Source organism: Heloderma suspectum, chromosome 1 (assembly GCF_057233095.1).
Source record: "Heloderma suspectum isolate Gila_16-S chromosome 1, 16-S_ref, whole genome shotgun sequence".
Lineage (NCBI taxonomy): Eukaryota > Metazoa > Chordata > Lepidosauria > Squamata > Helodermatidae > Heloderma > Heloderma suspectum.
Genome location: NC_139458.1, coordinates 188,423,483 through 188,445,930, shown reverse-complemented (window position 1 = coordinate 188,445,930; position 22,448 = coordinate 188,423,483). Strand labels below are relative to the sequence as shown.

General features: G+C 42.0%; 1 pseudogene; it reads left to right on the top strand.

Moving 5' to 3' along the window:
* Positions 1-22,448, top strand: part of LOC146358527 (dynein axonemal heavy chain 11-like) — a 320,580-nt pseudogene that overhangs the window by 12,060 nt on the left and 286,072 nt on the right.

Below are 22,448 nucleotides of genomic sequence, written 5' to 3'. Positions count from 1 at the left end.
CAATCCAGGCTGAAACTCTCTCCCACCCCAAGGAAGCCCAGCTTGCAACTTCACTGTGTAGTTTTAGAGCCTGAGGAAAAATGAGGAAATCCTGGAAGGATTGTCACAAAGATGACTGAAGACTTAGCCGTTCCATCTTTGACAAATAAAACGAGTACAAAAAGAGTACAGGCATAATCCCAGGAGAGATGAGAGATAAAAATAAAAAGGGAAAGGGGGAAAATTAAATACTGTTGCTAAGAAGAAGAAGAAAAGAATAACAGACCAAACAGTGTATTGAACTTTGTTATAAAAGTTCTTTCTAATCCGCACAGTCAGTGAAACTGTTGCAGTATTAGAGAGTTCACGTTTTCATAAATGCTCAGCTCTGTGCATAAATTTGCAAGGTCTTTCTTGTTTTCTTTTCCCCTCATTGTGCAATTTTTCCTACCCAAGAAATGAAAATACTTCATGCTTGGTATGAAACCTGGAAGCCTGTCAACTTGATTGGCTTATTTTTCAGTTCTAAATTCTCATTTACTGTAAGTACTTCATTGGAAAACACTTCTTTTTTACTCAGGAAATATTGTCTTTTAAGGTGCAATTTAGAAGCAGAAATGTCTTTGTTCCCTCATGTCTGGATTCATTGTCAGTAGATTGCTTATGTATATTAAATTCTCAGGCCATGTGAATTACAATTTTTGCATTCTGTAAGAATCTGCACTTTCAGCTGTATGATTTGGGGGCTTAGTGGCTTAGTGACTGGAAATGGCTCTCCTTGTCAGATAGACCTGATTTCAGGGCCGCTTTATATGGTTGGTTCTAAACATGGTTTCCTCTCAGGTATGCTTGCGACTGAGCTATAACCACTACAGACATCAGGTTTTGACACCAGGTAGTTTTGATTTTTATGCAAATCAGGCAAATCAATCAAATAAAATGTTTGGGCATTCTAGAACCTAGAGTGCATACAGACCAGCAGCTTTTCACACAATCTGCACCTTTTCTTTACAATGTGCATGCATTGTATCCCTTGATCTCTCATTGTTTTAGTGGTCTAATTCGTGTTTTCTGTTTGATTTTCTGAGAGTATACAAATCTATGGACTAAATCCAATGTTATGCAAGCGGATTTTGCTTGGGCAACATGAGAGTCCCTTCCTCTCCTCCCCCTGTAGCCCCTGCAGGCACCCCAATCTATTTTGGAGCCCCCCCAAACCCTCTGGAACAGATTTGGGGTTGCATGGGGGGCTGCAGGGGAGAGGGGAAATTCAAACTGCCAGAGATGTCTGTTTCACTGGCAGAAGGACAGTTGGATACAACCCTATGGTGTGACCTCACTTTGGAGTACTATATACAGTTCTGGTTGCTGCATCTCAGAAAAGGAGTGCTGGAAAGGTGCAGAAAAGGGCGACCAAAATGATCATGGGGCTGAAGCACCTCCCCTGTGAAGAAAGGTCACAACATCTGGAACTTTTTAAGTCAGAAAAAAGGTGACTGAGGGGAACATGCTCAAGGTTTATAAAATAATGCATGGTATGGAGAAAGCAGGTAGATGTTTTTATCCTTGTTTCATCTCATGAAGCTGGTTGGCAGGAGGCTGAGGACGGGTAAAACATAATGTACCATTAATCTGCTGCCATGAGAAGTGGTAACAGCTATTAGACTTCGATAGCTTTAAAAAGAGATTAAGCAAATTCTTGGATGATAAGGCTATCTGACTGTAGCTATTAGCCGTGATGGTGATAGGCTGCCTCCAGAGTCCAGGTTCAGAAGCAGTTTGCCTCTGAATTACCAGTTGCTGGGGCACAACAGTAGGAAAGGGCTATTGCGCCCGTGTCCTGCTTGTGGGCTTCTCTGAAGCATCTGGTTGGTCACTGTGGAAGGCAGGATGTTGGACTAGATAAGGGAGGGGTCCTCAACTTTTTGGGTCAGTGGGCACATTTGGAATGTTGAGAGAATGTGATGGGCAGTCTCACAAAATGTCTGCTGGGGGGGGGGAGTGCTTGCCCAGAATGGCACCTTGCAGCATACTACCCTCGTAGTTTAAAAAGTAATTAATTAAAATCAAATAAAAGTCAGGAGCAGCAGGGAGCTTAATGGGCTCCACGGGCCCCATGTTGGAGATCCCAGAGATAATGCATTGGTCTGATCCAAGCAGGACTCTTTTTATGGTTCTCATTAAGAGGTTCCTATGACTAGCTTTGACAGAAGATCTTGTCTAGGATTTTTCTAGACACTGTCCCACCTTTTCCTTCTTTATTAGAATCATTTCCCCCCTTTTGTTTCCTTTAAAACATTTTTAAATTTCTGAATTGCCACCATTGTAGCCCTGTACACATTTGCTCTTTTTACCCATGTGTTCATCTATGCCATTTATTTTAGCAGAAACAGATCTCCCAGGCCAAAAGTCCAATGCTGTCTACCAACTGATGCTGGCTCCCCTCCCTTTGAATAGTCAGTTCTTAGGGCTACTTCTGATGCTGTGCTTTGGGGATCTGAGAATGTCTCTGCCAGTTAGTCCTGCATTTTGTTGCAATGCTTAATACAAAACAGCTTAAAGTCAGACAGAATTTGGTTGTCTCCTTGTACTCATGCATCCTTACCAACAAGAGAGATCTAGGTATGTTCCTGCTACTTTAACTATGATGAAAGTATTATCCCATACATGTCATACTTGTTAACCTCTGCTTTTATTAGTTATGTACAAAAAACACACACCCTTAAGTGTGTGTGTGTGTGTGTGTGATGATAATGATGATGATGATGGAAAAGCACAAAATATAGATATGGATCCTGATAATATTCTTAAATGTACACTAACATTTCCAAAGCAAACTATTCCCATTTTAAAAGATTGATTGAGCAGATTTTAAGTCTTCATTATTTTGCTTACTTCATACATTCTAATCTAAGCATGTCTTGCTTTGTTTGCTGGAAAAACCACTGAGGATTTGCAAGATGGTCTACTTGGAAGCTTTAGAAAAGTTCACTGGCACTAACTTGAAGAAGAGCTGAGGTCTTGCAAGGACCTTGTAAGCTATTGCAAGGACTCATTTTAATTGGCTTGCAGAAGAGTTTTTATTTACTCTGATATATCAGGCTTAGCCCTTGCAGGACCAATGACATTTTCTTCAAGGAAATCTCGGTGAGGAAGTAAATGTTTTAGAGCACTTTTAAGTGCAACTGCCAGAACAAAAGCAAAATCAATAACTCAGTTTTCAGAGTTGGAGAGAAGTTAATCTTAAAACAGGTCTGCAGGTGCCTGATATGGAAACCATGGTGTGTATTAAGCACTCCAACTACATTGTGGCAACTTTCCCATTGTCATACCTTCATTCTGTGGTTTTGGGAGCACCTATTAGAATATGTTCATTCATTGATTTAAAACACGTTTATGCCACCCTTCAGTTTAACAGAACTCCCAGGATGGCACACAACAGTCATAAAAACAATGGCAAGTTGTTGTTGTTTTTTTAAAAAATCAATAGAAAACAATGTAGAGCAGTAAAACCTGAGCTGAGGGATAAAAATCAACAGTGACAGTAAAAAACAATGGGCAGTACCCAGTCAGACACAAGTGCTGATGTAAATTACTTGTGCTAGCATAAGGGACTTCTAGTGCAATGCCAACAGTGTTATCTGGTGCAACGGGTTTTCCTGGGAATCCTATTGCACCAGCTAATGCTATTGGTATTGCGCTAGAGGACCCTTACTCCAGCGCAATATGATTTATGTTAGTGTTAATGTCCAATTGGATACTGCCTAATATCATCAGATTAAGGGTCAGTTTAGATGGCATGCTGGAAACGCTGGATAAATGACAGTATTGTTGCCTGCTGCCGAAAGGACATTGAGTTGGATTGTGGAACTCTGCTCATGCAACTGGGCTTTCCTAGCCCCTCCATGCTGCATTTATCCCAAAGCTACTCCTGGGGGTTGATGGACCATCTGGACCAGCATGGGATGGGGCATGGGATGCAACAGCAGGATGGAGAAATCGAAGGTACTCAGCGGGGCTGCCTTGCACAAGCAGAAGCAATTCTCCAGTCCTGCAGGACATCTCTGGGTTCAAGCCATTCCATTCAGCACCAGGTGAGTCTCCTTGACAAGGGTGTTCTACAGAGTGGCCACTGCAACTGAGAAGGCCTCCCTGTGGTCCCCAGTCACCTTACTTCAGAGGGCAGGAGGATTCAGAGAAGGGCCTCTGATGATGATGTGTGGGAGATGACAGGCCTGTAGATGTGTATATGACCAAATACAGTAGCAAGGAGTATGGCACATGAACCATTCAGGATTTAATTCAACACGTTACATTCTCAGCAGAGCACAGTGATTGGCTTAAGCTATTTCCCAGATGGCCATTTTTTCAGGGACTACACAGCCATAAACAAGAATTGAGCGAAAAGGTTCCTCTGGCGTATCTGACCACAGACTCAAACTGGCTTAAGAGTCATTCAGTCTAGTTCTGCATGGGAAAGGTTCAGGTTCTGTAACAGAAAATTCTCAGCAGCCTCATCAAACTGCAATGTGCAGGATTCTTTGGGGACAACTGTGACCATTAAAATCAGCATAAAATGGATATAGTTTGGTAGATATGCCAATAAAAGAGGCACCAACTAACATTGGGAGGTAGTGCTACAGTACTGGTATGGTCTGCACCACTTGTTCTGATACTTTGAGGAGTTGGGTTGGATCATTTTGCAAATTAGCACAGTCCCCATGCACCTGACAGTGTTCTGATGAGTTCTTAGAGGAGATTGACACTGTTTGAACTCTTCAGTACACTTTACACAGGCTTGGATCCAGAGTCTTCCTTACATGGATGGAAGGGCTCCTTCCATCCATGGAAGTCTTCCGATCTAGTGGGGTATTTCTGCAGATGGAACAGGGGAGGAGGTGATTTCACTGATTTCCTCATCCTCTTGCAGTCTCCTATGCCCTGCAAATGTCTGCTCTGGAGGGTTGGGGGACCCTCCGGAATAGCATGGGAGGTGGCGCTGTGGGCTGCAGGGGGAGGGGAGAATCAGCAAAGATTGCCTCCCCTTGTTCCCACTAGCCAGGGTGTCCTGAGAAGACTCCACTCAGAGAGTGCTCCTACTAGTGGGGGAAACTCTAGATCCAACCCAATGCTGCAGGAAAGGTGCTGCTGATGGAGATGCTGAGTTCATTTCATACTGAATATACATAACGCACACTGTACCAAGGTACAGACTGCTATACCCAAATACACACACAAATTATTTTATAAATTACCGTGAGCAATGAGTCCATGATTGCAGAGAATAATGAGGTGGAGAGTAAAATGTACGATCTACTAGTGTAGAGAAAAAGGGAAAATGAAAATAAGACACGTGTACAATCTTTTGTGAGAGAAAGGGTTGCTGGCTTGATGTGCCAACGAACAAACAATATCTGTGCGTTGTTAGGAATTACCTGAAAAGTGGAAGAATCTTAAAAAGATTGCCTTCACTGTGAAGCATGAAGTGGCTCCTCTACAGTCCAATGAAGTGTCTGTTATCAGAAGAAAATGCGTACTTTTTGAGGTGAGATCAGTTCTGTGCTGTGAACCGAATGATTTTTCGTTTTTTGTTCCGATAACAAGCTGGTGGCAAGCTTCACTGAACTGAGAAATTGTAAACTCTTAGAAAAGGCTGTCTAAAGATAACAATTCAATGTTTCTTGGTGATATATTCCGGATGAATCTGATAATTTAAAGCCCAGTTCACCCAAAATGGGAGTGATGCTTGCATCCTCTTTATCTTCAATTATGTCTAATCTGTTTCTAATTCAAACATGGTGCCACTGTTGTCAGATCAAATGTAGATTTTAAATGTTTCATACTTATCCACTGGAAATGTTTTAAATGTATGCGAGCTGCGTGTCAGGGAAGTGCAGTCTGTATCTAATAAAGTTTTAAGCAAATTTAAGGGAAATAAGAGTACTTAAAAAGAAATGATTCAAGGTTCATGAGATGGAACATACTTAATGAATGGCAGCCAAGGAAAAGTTATAGTATAGTCTCAATGGATCACCTGCTTAACCTTACAGGAACCCAACTTCAAAAATATATACTGTGTCTTTCAGGTTAAACAGCAAGAGTTTAGAAACAGATTTAAAAATGAAGTCATCTTTAGATTTGATGCTGAGGATCCTTATACATGCATGGATAAGGTAACAAAATATCTTTTTCCTGAATTAGACACTTCAGTCACAGTAATTTAAAAAGAAACCCTCAAAGCTAGAAACAACTAGATTTGTTAACATTTTTATTGACCCCATTCCTGTGTCATTATCAGCAACCTGACACACAAACATTTAGTAGGTGAAGGTTTTCCTGGCATGGTGATAAGTAGTGGGAAAAGCATCACCACACAGATTTTCTGTGTTGTGCTGCTCTACAGTTCTGCTGTAAAAGGTGCAGGAGCAATACAAAGAAAAAAAAAGTGGCAACCCTAATGGCAACTGTCATCTTGCATACCTCAAAATGGAGCTGTATATTTCATATCTCTGGGAAAACTCCAACAGTACACAAAACCTGAAACAAAATATTATGAGCTTTCCCACAACTATCTTGGATTGGGGAAGACAATTCTGCAAGTCCTGTTTAAGAACAGTCTTTGCAAAGACGGAGGACTTTTTGCTAACAATAGGAAATGGAAACATTTTTTAAAAGAGGCAGGACCTCGAATAGATACTCAAGAAATAGGAATTCTTGTAGTGTATAACATACATCACATGTTTTGACTAATTCTCTTTGTCAGGGGCAAGAAAATCTCACACAGTTGTATTACTTACTTACATATTTATTAAACTTATGAGTCACCCTCTTTCCTAGGCCAATCTTCCCCAACCTGGTGCCCTCTAGATGTGCTGACTACAACACAGAGTAGTTCCAACAATGGCCATGCTCTCTTTGGATAATGGGGGTAGTAGTTCAACATATCTTGAGGTTACCAGGTTGGGAAAGTTTGTCCTAGGGCAATGTAGACAATAAAACAACAAAATCAATAACTTCTAAAATACGATCACAATGAAAAGCAGCCCCAAAGATACAATTCAAAATATTCAAAACAGAAATTAAAACAGCAACAAGGCAGCAGATACTAAACATCTAAAATAATCACAGAGGTAAAACAGCTTAAAACACAATTTCAGAGCATAAGGTATAAAATACAAAATACAACCAGGCAATAAAACATATAATGAGTGAAAATGATTGAGAGAATAACATTTTTTTCTTTTTTTCCGGCATTGACAAATCATTAAGGAAAACTCCAGGTAAATGTCTCTAGAGAGAGCATTCCACAGTTTCTGGGCGGGGGGTGGTCAACCAAAAAGGCCTGCTCACAAGTAGATACCTGCTGAATCTCAGTATGTGGTGGCCATTGGAGCAGGCTCTCTGATGATGCCCTCAGGGTAGATGGGAAGAGGCAATATTCCGTTGTCTTGTTACAATTTACTTAGTATATTGCCTCTGAAAAAAAGTAAAGTAAAAAATAGCATAAATCTAAAGAAAGATTTCCTGAGCATGTACAGAGTGCCTATCGTTCTACACTGTACACCCACAACCAGTCTCCAAAACATTTGGGATTATGGAAAAGGGTGTGGTTCAAGAAAGAAACCACATAAAGCTCTCCAAAGGAACCAGGAAGGGCTACAAGCAGTTCAGAACTGGGTCTTTGCTGTGCTGATTTGAGAGGGGATACAACATTTTTGTAACACCCATGCATTGTCCTCCAGCAAAGGAGATTGTTACCTTGTCGTGGTGCTGGAGCTTGAGCACCTCAATGACGTCATTAGCTAAACCATGAAGGGACACCCAAGACGGGAAGGTCATGGCAGAGAGGTCAGACTAAATACAATCCCTGGGGAAGGAAATGGCAACCCACCCCAGTTTTCTTGCCATGAAAACTAAATGGATCAGTACAACCAGAGATATGTCGGTATACCATCGGAAGATGGGACTCCCAGATCGGAAGATGGTCAAAATGCTACTCGGGAGGAACAGAGGATAAGTTCAACTAGCCCCAGATGTGATGACGCAACTACCTCAAAGCCGAAAGGAGGGCTAGCAGCCGATGGTGCTGGTGGTGAATGACGAATCCGATGTTCTAAAGATCAACACACCATAGGAACCTGGAATGTAAGAGCTATGAGCCAGGGCAAATTGGATGTGGTTACTGGGGAGATGTCAAGATTAAATATAGACATTTTGGGTGTCAGTGAACTGAAATGGCCTGGAATGGGCCACTTCCCATCAAATGACCACCAGATCTACTACTGTGGACAAGAGGACCACAGAAGAAATGGAGTGGCCTTCATAAGTAATAATAAAGTGGCTAAAGCAGTGCTTGGATACAATCCAAAAAATGACAGAATGATCTCAATTGGGATTCAGGGTAAGCCATTTAACATCACAGTGATCCAAATATACGCCCCAACAACAATTGCTGAAGAAGCAGATCAGTTCTATGAGGATCTGCAGCACCTACTGGATAGTATGCCAAAAAGAGATGTTATTTTCATTACAGGAGACTGGAATGCTAAGGTGGGCAGTCAAACGACACCTGGAATTACAGGCAAGCATGGTCTGGGAGAACAAAATGAAGCAGAACATAGGCTGATAGAATTTTGCCAAGGCAACTCACTATGCATAACAAACACACTCTTCCAACAACCTAAGAGACGACTTTATACATGGACTTCACCAGACGGTCGACACCGAAATCAGATTGATGACATCCTTTGTAGCCAAAGGTGGCGGACATCTATGCAGTCGGTAAAAACAAGACCTGGAGCTGATTGTAGTTCAGATCACGAACTTCTTATTGCACAATTTAGAATCAGACTAACGAGAATAGGGAAGACCCACAGATCAGTTAGATATGAGCTCACTAATATTCCTCATGAATACGCAGTGGAGGTGAAGAATAGATTTAAGGGACTAGATTTAGTAGATAGGGTCCCGGAAGAACTATGGAGAGAAGTTCGCAACATTGTTCAGGAGGCGGCAACAAAAAACGTCCCAAAGAAAAAGAAAACCAAGAAGGCAAGATGGCTGTCTGCTGAGACACTGGGAGCAGCCCAAGAAAGAAGGAAAGCAAAAGGCAACAGTGATAGGGGGAGATATGCCCAATTAAATGCACAATTCCAGAGGTTAGCCAGAAGAGATAAGGAATTATTTTTAAACAAGCAATGCGCGGAAGCGGAAGAAGATAATAGAATAGGAAGGACAAGAGACCTCTTCCAGAAAATTAGAAACATCGGAGGTCAATTCCAGGCAAAAATGGGTATGATCAAAAACAAAGATGGCAAGGACCTAACAGAAGCAGAAGAGATCAAGAAAAGGTGGCAAGAATATACGGAAGATCTGTATAGGAAGGATAATAATATCGGGAATAGATTTGACGGTGTGGTCAGTGAGCTAGAGCCAGACATCCTGAAGAGTGAGGTTGAATGGGCCTTAAGAAGCATTGCTAATACCAAGGCAGCAGGAGATGACAGTATCCCAGCTGAACTGTTTAAACTCTTGCAAGATGATGCTGTCAAGGTGATGCATGCCATATGCCAGCAAATTTGGAAAACACAAGAATGGCCAACGGATTGGAAATAATAAACTTATATCCCCATACCAAAAAAGGGAAGCACCAAAGAATGTTCAAACTATCTAACAGTGGCACTTATTTCACATGCCAGTAAGGTAATGCTCAAGATCTTGCAAGGTAGACTCCAGCAATTCATGGAATGAGAATTGCCAGATGTACAAGCTGGGTTTAGAAAAGGCAGAGGAACTAGAGGCCAAATTGCCAATATCCGCTGGATAATGGAGAAAGCCAGGGAGTTTCAGAAAAACATCTATTTCTGTTTTATTGACTATTCTAAAGCCTTTGACTGTGTGGATCATAACAAATTGTGGCAAGTTCTTGGTGGTATGGGGATACCAAGTCATCTTGTCTGCCTCCTGAGGAATTTGTATAACGACAGATATACAGTAAGTAGCAACAGTAAGAACAGACCACGGAACAACGGACTGGTTTAAGATTGGGAAAGGAGTATGGCAGAGTTGTATCCTCTCACCCTACCTATTCAACCTGTATGCAGCACATATCAGGCTTGATGAAGCCAAGGCTGGAGTTAAAATCGCTGGAAGAAACATTAACAATCTCAGATATGCAGATGATACCACTTTGATGGCTGAAAGCGAGGAGGAGCTGAGGAACCTCATGACGAAGGTGAAAGAAGAAAGGGCAAAAGCTGGGTTGCACTTAAACCTAAAAAACCCCAAGTTTATGGCAACCAGCTTGATTGATAACTGGCAAACAGAGGGAGAAAATGTGGAGGCAGTGACAGACATTGTCTTTCTACGTGCAAAGATTACTGCAGACGCTGACTGCAGCCAGGAAATCAGAAGACGTTTACTTCTTGGGAGGACAGCAAGTCAGCACAGAGATCAGGCTTGGTAATGTTTATCCTCAAGAGAATTTAGAGGAGGATGGAGCCACAAGGACTGAGTTATCCACAGATCAATCAGATTTATATTTGTCTTTGATTTGTGTAAACATACAAAGCTGTCTTATGTTGAGTCAGGTCATTAGTCCATTTCGCCCAATGTTGTCTATTCCAGTCTTGCCCAACCTGGTGCCCCCCAGATGTTTTGGACTACAACTCACAGCATTCCTGACCATGGGCCATGCTGGCTGGGGTTAATGGGAGCTGAGGTTCAAAACATTTGGAGAGTACCAGGTTGTGGAAGGCTGGTCTATTCTGACCTGCTGTGGTTCTCCAGGGTCTCGGATCTTCTTCCTAAGATACTTTTAATTATCGAAGTGTATGGAATGGGGGACCTCCTATATGCAAAGCATGTGTTTTACCACTGAGCTATGCTTCTCCCCAAAAACCTAGTGAGGTGTGAGAGCTCACTACTGCAGAGCCTCATACATGATGACTCAGGTTCACAGTCAAATTTTATTTTATTTTTTATATTTCTATACCACCCAATAGCCGAAGCTCTCTGGGCGGTTCACAACAATCAAAACCACAAAATACAGGATAAAATACAATATAAAATTTAAAAGTTTAAAACTGTAGTATAAAAAAAGTAAAACCAAAATAAATCCTAGCAGCAATGCAGATATGTAAAATACAATAACAGATTTAAAACAACAGATTTAAAACAAATGTATGGATATTGCTTATTGTATAGTTGATTCAACAATATAAAGGAAAATATCCTGATGGGAATTAATTAATTCAGAATCCACAGAGCTGGGCAGTACATTTATTAGGACCAATCAGAGTGCCAGCAAAGACTGTGCATGGATGGAGCAGTGCAGCTCTCTTTGCTTTCTCTGATGGGAATTTTCATTTGGCTGAACTAGAAATAGGTTCCTCTTATTAGTTATTAAGCACTGATAGGAGAAAATATGTCCTTGGAAATTAATCCCATTCCATTTCTGCCTTATGCCATGTGGCAACTGCATGTATGACAATGTTAACTTACTTATGAACATGTGACTAAAATGAATAAAGCACACAGGAACAATGTTTTTAAAAAGCAGATGCTAGTGAAGCACATCAATATTTTGTTTGATGATCTTCTGTCCCTGATGATTCTAGGATTTCCATTTTGTAATGCTCCCAAGTATGTTTACATAAAAACTAGAAATAAGGGGCCATCAGCAATAAACTTGGAAGAAGGAACTAAAAGGGAAGGTTCCTTTCCTTTTATTTCCCTGGATGTCTAGAGATCACAATATTACACGTGTATACATACAGGACATTTCTACACCAGCCTAACATCCTGCATTTAAAACGGGGCTTTCTGCTTCCGTTTTAAATGCAGGACCGCAACTGACTCCCTTTACATGTGCTTCCTTTTTCCCTTCCCCTTCGCCTCCCCCTCTGCGTCTTCCATTATCTTTCATTGATCTCGCTTCTCTTCTTGCAACTTTAACTCTTTTCACAGAGGAAACTCAAGCAGAACACAGCAGGGTAATTTAGCTCAGTATCTGCAATCTATTTAAAAATGGAACAAAGGGCATTTAGTGCAGGAGATGCCTTGAATGATCACAGCAGCGTCGCGGCATCATGTAAAGAGCCTGCAAACTTCCATGAAGGAGCAATCTTAATCCCAGGATAAAAGCCCGGTGTGAAGAAGTCCACAGTGTGTTTGATCCAAAAACTCTGTTATTCCAGTGGATGGAAGCTCCTAGACACTTGCTAATAAGAAGATGTATACCTTTTGCTAGTTAAATTAGTCCCCTCATATGATAATCAGGGAGCCATTTAAGCAGGGGGGGGGGAATCCCCCCCTTCCCTGATTCAGATCACACGTGAGTCATTATAATGGGTTAAATCCAAGGTCACGCAAGTGGACTTCCACAGTGCGGCTTCCCCTTCCCCTCCTCCCCTCTGCAGCCCCCCATGCAGCCCACAAATCTGCTCCAGGTGGACCCCCACCCTCTAGGGCAGATCTGGGGTATGTGCAAGTGGCTTCAGCGGGGAAGGAAATCTGATCCACCAGCAGTTTCCAATCCACTGGCAGACAAACAGCGTTGGATACAACCCAGTATCTCTGATTATTAGGAAATATTAAACAATGATCATAACAAAATGTTCTTAAAATACACTGCTTTGTTTTAGGAGTTTTAATGTACAATCCTATGCATGTTTAGACAGAAACAGTCCTACAGCTCCCAGCTTTCCTGAGCCAATTTGCACCCTTAATCTCAATTTCTGTATCTGAAAGCATTCTTTTGAACTTTGCTGTGAATCTTGCCCTTTTACTGAAACCTGAAATGGCACCCTGGTGTTACATTTTTTTTTAAAAAATCAAGGAAATGAACAGATTAAACTTCACCAATTCTTTTTTGATTTTGCATTTCCTTTTCTTAACTAAATATGAGCGATGACAGTAAGTCAGATAGAGGAATTGGGGAGGGGAAGAAGAGGCTATCCACAAAATGATTAAAATGTTAACCTCCTTTTCCCCCCAGCTTTTGATGAGAGGTCACCCTGTTGAATGTCAGAGAATTTCTATGTTTGAAAATATAATGTGTTTGAAATATGAATCTGCTCAATGTTTTCTCCCTGAAAATGAGAGCAAGATTTTCCAGCACATAGAATGAAAAAGATGTAGTATCCCCTTAGATTAGATTTCAGCCTCAGTAGGTTTCAGATTTTAAAATCCATTTTGTAGACTTCATACATTATACATATTTATATACAGAACCTACACTTGAGTTTGAAAACGCTTTGCATCTTAAGTTGCCACAAAAAGACTTATGGGATTTTTCCTCCCCAGATGAGCATTAAAGACTGGATGAAAACTCCATGGAAACAAATAAACATTGAACAAATGGATGTGGATCTTTGAAGATTTGCAAAGGTGATAATTTCCCTCAATTATTATATTGTATTTATATGCAATATGCAGTGTGCACTGTATTTATCAAACTGGCAAACTGATCTGGCAAACCAACTTTTGCACGCACTAGAGCATGCAGTGATCATTGCTTCTACAACCAAAGTGGTAATCCAGTGCCTGGTAAGCAAGGCTTTCAGCTATACTTATTTTGCTTTAACGGTGATTATTTTGACTGACTTCGATAAGGACCAGTGACTGTGAATGCAGCATCCTCAAAGTTGTTTAAAAACCCTATGACCCTTTCTACATGAGGTATTTATTGTGTGCTCATGATTCCTCACATACGGTAGTTTGCAGCAGGGCTGTGCATGGACCTCCCTATCCGACTTGGAGACCACTTTGGGGTTTCTGAGGCGGGCCCGAATAGGCTCAGGCTGACTTGGGCCGGGGGGCATGCCTCGCTTCGGCCTACAAAGCCAAACTGGGATTTGGATGTCCGAATCCTACTTCGCCCCCCCATCATGCTGCCCAACCCCCAGCTGCTTACCTGGGCCCTTGTTCCATGGGAGGGCCACCACCAGGGGAGCCACTACTGGTGCTGCCAGGGGACCCACTGATGCCACCACTGCTGCCTGGGGAGCTGGTGCCGCTGCTGGTGAAGCTGCCGCTGCTGGTGCTGCCACCAGGGGAGCCGCTGCCAGCTCCTGGACCCTCTGGACATGCACCAGCAGCCATCTTGTTGTTCTGTAGGAAGGGGAGCCATTTTTTAAATGGCCACTCCCTGTATTTCTGGAAATACAGGGAGCCACTATTTTCAAATTGGCTCCCCCCCTCCAGAATAACAAGATGGCTGCCGGTGCACATCCAGACGACACAGATAAGCTTGGCTACCGCACATTACTTCTTTTCTTCCTTTCTTTTCATGGTTTCTATCCTACATAGGATATGAAGATTCTGGATAAAGAAATACAGACTTGGGATATATATGTAGGATTAGAATCAACTGTGAAGAATTTGTTAACCTCCTTAAGAGCTGTGAATGAACTCCAGAACATCGCGGTCCGGAAAAGACACTGGCAACAACTCATGATGGCAACAGGGGTATTGCTTTTTGGCTTTGCACATGAGGGCTTTACACTGGCAGGGTGATCAAATATCATGGTGCAAATGACTTGTTTCTTTTTCAGTTCCTAGGTATGGTTTGTCATGAATGAAGACACTACACTAGGAGACCTTTTAGCTCTTCAACTCCAAAGGGTGGAAGATGAAGTTAAAAACATTGTGGATAAAGCTGTGAAAGAAATGACAATAGAAAAGGTAATATAATCCAGGGCTGGGGAACTTTTTGAGCCCAAGGGTTGTATTGGCTCTGGGCAAGCACAGCAGGGGCTACATGCCAGCAGCAGGCAGCTTCTGGCATGTAGCCCCCATATGCATTGGCCCAGACCCAGGGTCGAAGCTCCAGTACTTTTTGATTAGCAGGGATGATTATGTCATCTGCCACCCCCCACCCCCCAAGCTTCCATGTTCCCTCTGAGTTTAGCTGCAATCCTCACAGTAGCTTTGGGGAAATAGATTTTCCCAGCAACGGTATATTGTTATGACCTATCCCAGTTATAATGCAAAGTATTTGGGGGTAGCTTGGTCTCGAATGGGTCATTAAAACCCCTTAGCTTTACAAAAGACCTGCTTCTGGTGGAAATGAAAACTGCTGGAATGGGTTTCTTGACACGGAACAAAACAGTTGCCTACGTTTCTGGACTGTTCTTGGGGGTGTGGCCTTGGAAACTGTCACAGTGAGTGCCTGCAATTCAAAATTTACCACTACAACACTGGCGCTCATGCGCACACACACACGTACACACGCACACACGTCACAACTGCTTTTATAGGAAATAGTCTGCAGTCCTAATGCCATTGTGGTCAGTGGAATGGTGTGCTTAATGTTAAGAGACTCAGGACTGCACTTGTAGAACTATTGGACCCTTCTGATTTTGTGTCCCCCTCCCCCCAGGCACTCATGGAGATCAATCAGACATAGGGTGTTATGGATTTCTCATACGAACAACATCACGGCACGGGCACACCGTTGCTGAAATCTGATGAAAACCTCATTGAAACGCTAGAAGACAATCAGGTAATGACGTGCGTTCAAGATTTTCAAGGCATTATGTATGTTTGCTATCTAATTAGACATCCATCCAAGTCTTACAGCATTTTGTCATTAGCGATGGATTGTTGCGAGGTACATCAAGGCCAAGATGAAAGAACCCTGTGCACTTCCTCTCGCATCCCTTGGATTCTCGCCTTTATTTCCCAGAAACGTTCGAGCTATTACGTTGAATAGAAAGTGCAGAATCCGTTATGGTTTCAAACAATAGGCATTTTATTTTGAATGAACAAGAGATTAGTTTTACAGTGTACTGCTGCCCTCAGCATTTTAAGAACGACTGCAATTCTAAGGATGAAATATATTAGCGTGATTGTAAGTCATTGGAAGGGTCCCTCGAGAGTTTATTTTAAATGGGAACAATGCCTCCCAAAATTTCCATATATTTTTTAGGATATATACAAAATAATGTGAATAGTTTTATTAAATTAAATATCAAGTTGTTTTTAATCCAATTACAACCCTTCTGATTTCCAAGCTTAAACCACAGTTGTGAATATTTATGAAGTAAACAAGACAATAAAAATAAAAATATGCAGTGGCTTCTTACAAATGCACATTGCCTGCAAGAGATCATGATGCTACATTTGACACTACATGTACATACATCTCTCAGGCCTAGTACATAATGCAGACACTAGGACGCTCGTGTGTGTTTGTGTGCATGGAGAGCTAGGCATTCAGAACACATTACACTACTACTGCACCACTTATATTGGCTGCCTATTTGTTTCTGGGCTCAGTTTAAAGTATTAGTTTTGACCTTTCAAACTCTGGACAGTTTGAAACCAGGTTATTTGAAGGGCCACTGAATCCATATAAACTTGCCAGGGCCTGAAGGTTGGCCTCAGAGGCCCTGCTTTTGCAGGCCCAACATCACGGTCCACATCAGACTGGCAGGCAGTAAAGGGTCTTTTTGGTAGTGGCCTCATATCTCCAGAACTTTCTCTGAAAGAAAGTACATATGGCCACAACTTTCTTAACTTTAAAAACGACCTTTTAAACCCTTTTTGTTTTGTTTCATTCTGCATTTTACAAAAAGCGTCGTGCTGGAATTTTAAGCTGCTTGAGTTTTCGTTATTTGTAATTGGACTGTTTTGCATGTATTAAAATGTTTTATGTTTCAAGGCATGATCCTATGCATGTAGGACTTCTTTCTGTCGAAACATGCATAGGATTGCATCCTTAATTATGTTTGTAAGTCACCTTAGGAGAACTTTCCCTGATACATAGCATATACATTTCTTCTAAAAATAAATATCAACCCCCTAGATCCTGAGAGCCACTTCTTATGGTATAACCAGCATGTAGGGATATCAGAAGAATCCATTTGTGGGGTGGAGTTCAATGAGCTTCGTCACCTTGGCCCCTCCAGACTCCGTCCATCTTCTGCCAGCTGGTGGATTTTTCATATTTTTTATTTGTGCAAATAGCCATTTACCCCATTTACAGCTGCAATTTTGCTCAAACTGCTTAATTTACAGCCTCATTTTTGCACAAATGGCTATTTGCACCATTTTTTAAAAACTCCCAAAAGTTCCTGGATTTCAGGAACTTATCTGTGGCTTGGCTCACAAATATGAGCCAAGTCAGGGATGTTGCAGGGATCTGTCAGGCCCCCAAACGGTTGGATTTCCCCACGACGGACATCCCTACCAGTGTGTAGAGACATTTGAAACTGTCTCCACATGGCATCTAACACGGTGAGCCGTTGTGTGTACCAGCTTGTCATGTGATCTCAGTGCATGAGTTGTTTTCCCACACCTCTGGCTGCTGGCACCCACAGATGACCTTGAGTAAACTGCATCATGGATACAAAGCCTATGATCAGCATGGAGATCAGTATACACAAACAGCTTGTCATGTGGAGCAACCAGCGGCATATAGAGATAGTTTCAAGCTATATTGTGAATAAACAGCTCAGTCCTCTAAAATGCATACCAGAGATCTGGAGTGCAATAATGGGTTTTCTACCAGAGTCGCATATATCCTCATCATACATTTGGCAATTAAAAAATAATAATCCAGAAGATATGGATGTAGATATTCAAGTATTTGCTTTTTCATTCTCTCTCTCTCAATAACTCATTCAATCATGGTTGATTCACTCCAGATGATTTCCCTGCATGGATACCACCTCATGTACGCAGTCATCGGTGACAAGTCCACACCTGTTTAATTCACCATGTGTGCATTTGTCACTTGTGCCAGCGTACACATAGCATAAATCTCACCAAAGGGAAATGGGGCCATTGTCATGAGTGAAGCAGGTCTCAGTATATGTGGCAGCCAGCACCACCTTGTTCCAGTTGCTCCTTTCTCCATCCTGGCTAGCTCTTCCCGAGATGTGTACTTCCTGGTAAAGGTTTGATTCAGAAATGCAAAGCTGGTCACTTGCTTTCTTCACATGATCTCTGCTGGGCATGGGGTTGTGTAGAGAAACCACAGTGTGCATCAGCCTGTGCCCACAGAGCTGACAAATTAATTGAGCAACTGCCCTCTGTATGTGAGCTGGCCTGAAGCGAAAAGCTCACTAACAGTGTATTCACAAAAAAACAGCAGCGATTCTTAACCTACAAGTGGGATCTCCAACAAACTGACGCAATGCAGAGTTGTCACTATACTCCAGGAATGAAGGCATGAGATAAGTGATGGGGTTCAAGGATCTGGAACGAGTGAAATCCTTAACCTCTCATCCCAGCAGGCATCGCTAGATTGAGGAAAAAGCTGGAAGAACCTCCCGCTGTCCCCTCATGTGGACAACACCATCCTGGCTCCAGGTACAGGCTCAGTTATATAACTGATCCATGCCTCTTTCCCCAAGACTGCTGATACCTCTGTCTTGTGTGTGGATACTTTGGTTCTGGCTACATAAGGCTCCACACTAGGAGAATGAGTTCACTATTAGTATATATGATGATAGGCAGAGCTTTAGCCAATCAGTATATCTGGCTGTTTGAAAGCACTCCCTATGGGAGATTCTGAATATGAAACTGAGCCAAAGTCTTCAAAGTCTATCCATGTATTAAACCTGTATCCTGCCTTTTTGAAAATCTGTCAAATTACAAAACAATTAAAATATTGAGTATACAATGAAATCCAATCAAAAATGACTGTTCAGAGGGGAGAGGAATAGCTCTTTAAAAAAGATCTTGAGCATTCCAGTCTCAAGGCTGCAATTCTGTACCCGCTTACCTGGGAGTAAGCCCCATTAAAATCAGTGGGACTTACTTCTGAGTAGACATGGCTAGGATTACATTGTTAGACAATCTGTGCTTGCTGAAGGCAGTGGTTATAGGTAAATAGAAACTGGCAACAATTCGAACATATTCCAGCCTGGATGGTATGTACACAAACTTCCTTTATAGATACATTGATTGGGGGGGGGGGGGCTATTAAAAACAACAGCTACAATGTATTCTCATTGGTCTGATTGAAGCAAATTATGTTCTCTGTACTTTCATAAGATTGACTGAGTTTTATGTGGTTCTCACTATGAGGAAACTACAAAAACCATGTCAGGGTATAAGAAAACTGGCATTAATTAAATGAAAAGTCACTATTCCCTATGGCAAATTATTACCAGGTTTTGTTCAACATAAACAGTTGTCTATAGTAAGCCCTTCAGTTATGCAGATTGCATGCTTAGAGCATATGCTTCAGATATAGTGAACTATGAATGCTATTCCCTTTATTTCTTATATTCAGGCATGAGTGCTGATGTTTGTGTAGCCAGAGTGGCACCACACACACACAGGGGGGGGGGGGCGGAGAGAGAGGTATCAGAAGGTTTGGTGAAGCCCTCAGGGTTTTTAGGAGTACAAAAAAGCATCAGAAAAAAACGTAAGAGGGACACCCACTCACCCCAAAACGCTAAATGAAGACTGAGTATGCTCAGTGGCCACCGAATAATACTGATTGACTGTTAGGAGAGGGATGAAAACCCATGTAGGAGAGGGAATGGAGTATTGTGGACAAGGACATGGCTAGCTCATTGGAACACTGAACAGGAGCACTCCACACTGCAATATTCTGTTGTACATCCCATTTCTTAATAATCATATTACTTGTTAAAATGAGTGTGCGTGTAATTAACATACAGTATGGCCTTATTTCAATATCATTGCAGGTTCAGCTTCAAAACATCCTGATGAGTAAATATGTGGAGTATTTTCTGGTGGAGGTCAGCAAATGGCAGCAAAGGTTAACTGTAGCAGATACGGTTATTTCAATGTGGCTGAAAGTGCAGCAAACTTGGGCCCACCTCCAGAGTATCTTCACCAATTCTGAGGACGTACAGACTCAGCTTTCAGAAGATGCTAAAAGATTTGAAGGGATTGATCAAGATTTTAAGGTATGAGCAAGCATCCCTATCTTTCTTCCTAAGCAATAAGAGAGGTTGGAATCAGCTACCATAAATGTATCTTTGAGAAAACAAGAGCAAAATTTATTTATGTATTTATTTACAAAATTTATAAGCCACTCTGTATCTAAAAAAGCAATGAACAGCAAAAAAAAAGAATAAAAATACCAAAGAATACACTTATTTTAAATCAAGTCATACCAAGAAAACGGTGGTGGTCCTTTCAGGTAAAGCTTGTTTAAATATACATTTCTTTAGCAGAAGTCAAAAACAAAGCAAAATTGATGCCTGCCTGATATCACCTGGCAGAGAATTCCACAGAGAGAGAGCCAACGCATTAAAAGCTGTAGCCTATGTTGACTCCAGACAGACAGCAGGTCCATGAGGAACCACCAGGAATATCTCAATCTCTCAAATACAGACTTAATAACCAGCATTTACATAGATAATGACTGGGTTCACACAACATGATAACCCATACTCAGTGGTTGAGTATGGGTTGAGTGTGGATTGTCATTGAACCATAGGTTATCATGTTGTCTGAACTCAGCTGCAATAACAAATCACGGCCTGTTAACCACAAACAACCCAGAATTCACAACCCAACAACAAACCATAGGTTCTCAAGGTGATTTGTTCGAGAGAGAAATGCACTGAGAAAATGAACTGAGTTCAGACAACACAATTAGGGATGGACAGACTCACCAGCACCTGGCTTGCGCAGGTGCTTGCCAAGCCGCTGCCACTGGCCACTCTTGCTCATGGAGCTGTGCGAGCTTCTAAACAGCTCCGGTAAGTGCCTGAGGAAGCCACGGGGCCACCATTGTGTGCAACAACGGTGGCTTTGGATTTTCCATATTTTTAATGTTGTGTATTTGGTGGCCATAAAGGCACATTAAAAATACAGAAGTTTTGGAACCACCATTGTGCGCAACAGCTGCTGGAGTCCCCGTCGGGGAGAACAAGGGGTTAAGAGCAACTCCTGTCTCCGCTGCCTCTCAAGGCTTGCCAGGCAGGAGGGGCAGGAGTCACTCCTCCTGCTCGTTCTCTGCTCCTTGCAAGGAGGGGAGAACAAGGGGTTAATGGCGACTCCTGCCTCCTCCGCCTCTCAAGGCTTGCCAGGCCGTGTTAACTCCTTGTTCTCCCCTCCTTGCAAGGACGGGATAACTTGCCAGACCAGCTCACCAGGCACAGGGCTGCTTGGCGAGTGGGTCTGGGTGCACGTGCACACAGAGTCTCGGCAAGCCAATCAGGGGTGCGCCAGTGAGGGGGAGTCTGCTGGACTCTACCCCTTCCCGGACTCTCATGACATCCCTAAACGTAGTAACCCACAGTTCAACAATAACCCACAGTCCAATGACAGCTCATGCTCAACCACTGAGTGTGGGTTATGGTGTTGTGCGAATCCAATTGATGGCTGGGTTCATACAACACACTAACCCACACTCAGTGGATGGGTGTGGGTTGTTGTAGAACTGTGAGTTTTTGTTGTACTGTAGGTTATCATGTTGTCTGAATGCAGCCCGTTTTCCACAGGGTGGCTTGTTAACCATGCACTGTGGCTTATTTTTCTTTATCAAGAAAATTTATTTTTCTTTACCTTAAGAACCCATGATTTGTTGTTGGGTTGTTCAGCACGGTTAACAAGCCACAATGCATAGAATTTAATATTTCATCAGCCAGCCCAGAGTCCACTGCATCAGACAAAGTAGCCCATGAAAGCTTATGCCACAATCAATTTGTTTGTTTTTAAGGTACTACCAGATACTGTTTTTAAAAATTTGAGCTACATGGTAGCTCAAATTTTTGTGGACTACAAAGATTTGTGGACTTATCTACAAGGGTGTACAATTATTATTATTAGTTATTTAGCTGCAATCCTATGCATATGCTCCTGGGAGCAAGCATGAATGGACGCTGTTGGCGGAGATGGGGAGAACTTAATTCTGAAGAACCACGCAAAGGATTGCACTGACAAACTGTTTGGGTTAAATCCAAAATAAGTTAGCTGAACTTAGATCCCTTCAAAATCAATGGGACAAATTAGCCATGTCTTAAATCCCATTGATTTCAGTGGGGCTAACCTCAGCTAACTAACAGTGCAATTCTATGCACTGCACTTCTCTATTGAGAAGTAAGTCCTACTGAGTTCAATGGGACTTACTTCCAGGTAAGTGTGTATAGGATTGCAGGTTTAGTCTAGATCCAACCCTCTATATGATCTTTCTCACATGAAGTAAGTAATTATTACAGATTTCCCAATTTTTACAGTAGAACCAGACTAAAGGCAATTTACCCAACACTGCCTGAATTTCATTTTGTGGCAAAGCAGGGATTTGAGCTTCTCCCAGTTCAGATACAACACTGCCTATAAAACAAAGAAACTCAAGTTTTATTTGTTTTTGTTATTGTTTTTATTTTCTTCCTTTTTTCCCTCCTCTTGGATGTTCAGGATCTTATGGCGGTAGTGGTGAAGACAAAAGAAGTGATTAAAGTAACACACGGGATGGGATTGCTTGACAAATTGGAAGTTCTTCAGCAAAGGTTTGACTTAAATGGATCTAAGGT